Source organism: Salvelinus sp. IW2-2015, unplaced genomic scaffold (assembly GCF_002910315.2).
Source record: "Salvelinus sp. IW2-2015 unplaced genomic scaffold, ASM291031v2 Un_scaffold2962, whole genome shotgun sequence".
Classification (NCBI taxonomy): domain Eukaryota; kingdom Metazoa; phylum Chordata; class Actinopteri; order Salmoniformes; family Salmonidae; genus Salvelinus; species Salvelinus sp. IW2-2015.
In genome coordinates this window covers 25895-30126 of record NW_019944257.1, presented here as the reverse complement: position 1 = coordinate 30126, position 4232 = coordinate 25895, and positions in this window count along the sequence as shown.

Genomic DNA, 4232 nt, shown 5'->3' with positions numbered 1-4232 from the left:
GTAGCATCAAAGCAGGAGGGAGGAGGATGTCTTCCCTGTAACGCACAGCGTTGAGATTGCCTGCAATGACAAACAGCTCAGTCCGATGATGCTGTGGACACACCGCCCTAGACCATGACGACCCTCCACCTCCAAATCAATCCCGCCCAGAGTACAGGCCTCAATGTAACGCTCATGCCTTCGATCATAACGCGAATCCGAACATCATCCCTGTGTAGACAAAAGCGCAAACTCGTCAGTGAAGAGCACTTTTTGCCAGTCCTGTCTGGTCCAGCAACAGTGGTTTGTGCCCATAGGCGACGTTGTTGCTGGTGATGTCTGGTGAGGACATGCCTTACAACAGGTCTACAAGCCCTCAGTCCAGCCTCTCTCAGTCTATTGCAGACAGGCTGAGCACTGATGGAGGGATTGTGCGTTCCTGCTGTAACTCGGGCAGTTTGTTGCCACTCACTATACCTTGTCCTGCAGGTGTGATGTCCTGTGCAGTGTTTGTTACACACTTCTGCAACTGCGAGGACATCAGCTGTCCATCCTGTCTCCCCGTAGTGCTGTCTTAGGCGTCTACCAGCACGGACATTGCAATTTATGCCCTGGCCACATCTGCAGTCCTCATGCCTCCTTGCAGTATGCCTAAGGCATGTTTCACGCAGATGATATTATTCCACTTCTGTTAGTCACATGTCTGTGGAACTTGTTCAGTTTATGTCTCAGTTGTTGAATCTTGTTATGTTCATACAAATATTTACACATGTTAAGTTTGCTGAAAATAAACGCAGTTGACAGTGAGAGGACGTTCATTCTTGAGTTTAGTTAGAAAGATTAGACTGGCTAGACGAGCCGTCTATTTCTCTTTCCTTTTCAATGCATGAGAAATTCATAGATGGACTGATTAGCATCTATTGAGTCAACAGTGTGCTTACTTTACTGCAGGAAGACGTTGGTCTGTTTGCTGTTACCCTCTAGACAGCCGATCATTAGTATAGCTAGCTACTAGGCAAGGTAATGTAACCATATTTTGTCCTACCTGCTATGGTGAGTTTTAAATGAGTTTCTATTCACACGTTTGTTTTTGATGGTAGAATTACTGTCACCTTATTGACGCCAAATTGCAAACCTTATTTGCTGCACCTTAATTGGGGAGGACGGCTCATCATAATGGCTGGAACAGAGTGAATGGAACGGTATCAAACACATCACAAACTTATTTACCATGTGTTTGATGCCACTCCATCCCAGACATTGTTATGAGCCGTCCTCCTCTCACCAGCCTCCTGTGATTTGCACCTTGTCTATTCCAGATCCAATGGGTGTGCCTGAGTCAAACTGGGACACGATTTATCCTGCTTTGGTCTGGTTCAGTCATTGCAGGAGTGTGTGAAGGGTTTTGTTCCAGCCCTGCTCTAACACCTGATTTTAAATCATCAACATAACGAATCACGGCGATAGGCGCTGATTTGTAATCAGATATGGGCTGGAACAAAAGCTTATACACACTCCTGCCATTCAGACCTAGAGATGTCCACCCTTTATACATCTTTATTCTGTACTATGGGTACAGTTTGGGAGGGATTCATTTTGATAATTTTGATATATAACGCTCAAGTTGAACTTGAACTTCTAGACAGATGCCAAGTCAGCTAAGAAGGGAACATCAGCGGACCAGAAGATTGTCAGGTGAGTAGAATTGGTTGGTACTGTATTTGCCTTTAGTTTCCTCTCCATGTGTAGACTAATGTACTGGCCTGTGTGGTACAGTCTTTCATATGTGTAGTAGTTTGTTGAAAGGTATTGCTTAGTTTATCATTTGTGTCAAGCCGGAATTCAGTCTAAGCCACAGATTGTTAACTTCCTCCGTGTTGTCCTTGACCTTTATAGACTCAGACCCAAAGACATTCAAGCAGCACTTTGAGAGAAAACCTCCCAAGTCTCCAGTGGTCCTAGTACTGGTTGATGTGCAGGCCTAAGTGACCACACAGTCTAAAATGGTCCCAGTACTGGTTGATGTGCAGGCCTAAGTGACCACACAGTCTAAAATAACAAAAGAGAATCTAACCGACAAACAGTCCCGTGTTGGCACAACTACTGACACGGAAAACAAACACCCACAAAACACACGTGAAACCCCGGCTTGCCTAAGTATGATTCTCAATCAGGGACAACGATTGACAGCTGCCTCTGATTGAGAATCATACCAGGCCGAACACACAAAATCCCAACATAAAAATCACACATCGACAACCCACCCAACTCACGCCCTGACCATACTAAATAAATACAAAAACAAGGGAAAACAGGTCAGGAACGTGACAGAAAGAAGTAAAAGCTGAAATATAATAATTCTCTCTACTATTATTCTGACATTTCACATTCTTAAAATAAAGTGTTGATCCTAACTGACCTAAGACAGAGAACTGTTACAGGATTAAACGTCAGGAATTTGAAAAATGTAGTTTAAATGTATTTGGCTAAGGCTTATGTAAACTTCCAACTGTATTTGACTACTTTTACTACACTACATTCCTAAAGAAAAGTCTGTACTTTTTACTCCATGCATTTTCCCTGACACCCAAAAGTACTTGCTACATTTTGACAGGAAAATGATCTAATTCACACACTTATCAAGAGATCATCCCTGGTCATCCCTACTGTCTCTTGATCTGGCGGACTCACCAAACACACACGCTTGACTCACCAAACACACACGCTTTGTTTATTATGTCTGAGTGTTGGAGTGTGTCCCTGGCTATCCATGGTTGCCATGTAATCAACATGTTATGTTCATTCCATGGCCAACCATCCCTGTAGCAACCCTTATTCCACACTGTGCCTTTTATGCCCCGTGGTCCCTCAACTTCAGACACTTTTGAAACTCTCCATCTTATCTCTATAAACCCACCCTACCTACACCCATTCTCCCAAATGCTGCTTCTTTCACTTGTTCTTCTGATGTGATAACATCTAGACTCAGTAACACGTTTTTTAAAGGTGTTGCGGTGTACTCTTTTTGCTACATTTTCTTCACCTGTGTAATGCTGTCCTCCTCCTACTTATTCTGGGGTTCAGACTGAAGTGGTAAGTGGTAAATGTGCTGCTCACAGTTGACAAGCGGCAACATGGATTTGGAGGCTGTTACGTGTGTTTCTCATTCTGTTGGAGTTGACCTCGTGTATGATATTAATTAACATACCTCACACATCCAGTTGTTTCTACATTTGTAACTCGCCTACAAAAAAAAAATCACAATATGCCAATATGTTGTGTTATTTGTGCTGGTCTAATTCCTACAATGCAGAAGAAAAAAAGCAGAAGAATATGTGGGTTCTCCAATAGTTACCATGGTGATCTTAAATGTCCCAGGTTAGTAATCATAGTTACCATGGTGATGTTCAAGTCCCAGGTTAGTAATCATAGTTACCATGGTGATCTTAAATGTCCCAGGTTAGTAATCATAGTTACCATGGTGATGTTCAATGTCCCAGGTTAGTAATCATAGTTACTATGGTGATCTTGTCCCAGGTTAGTAATCATAGTTACTATGGTGATCTATGTCCCAGGTTATAATCATAGTTACTATGGTGATCTATGCCCCAGGTTAGTAATCATAGTTACTATGGTGATCTATGTCCCAGGTTAGTAACCATCGTTACTATGGTGATCTATGTCCCAGTTAGTAATAATAGTTACTATGGTGATCTATGTCCCAGGTTAGTAATCATATTACTATGGTGATCTATGTCCCATGTTAGTAATCATAGTTACTATGGTGATCTATGTCCCAGGTTAGTAATCATAGTTACTATGGTGATCTATGTGCCAGGTTAGTAATCATAGTTACTATGGTGATCTATGTCCCAGGTTAGTAACCATCGTTACTATGGTGATATATGTCCCAGGTTAGTAATCATAGTTACTATGGTGATCTATGTCCCAGGTTAGTAATCATAATTACTATGGTGATCTATGTCCCAGTTAGTAATAATAGTTACTATGGTGATCTATGTCCCAGGTTAGTAACCATCGTTACTATGGTGATCTATGTCCCAGGTTAGTAATCATAGTTACTATGGTGATCTATGTCCCAGGTTAGTAATCATAGTTACTATGGTGATCTTTGTCCCAGGTGTGTGGCATTGATGAATGAATCGTTTAATCATTACTTCAAGTCAGATGTTTAAGTTATGTATGAAAGGCATATGTATGCATTTTTTTACTATTTTGATTTCTTTAAAACG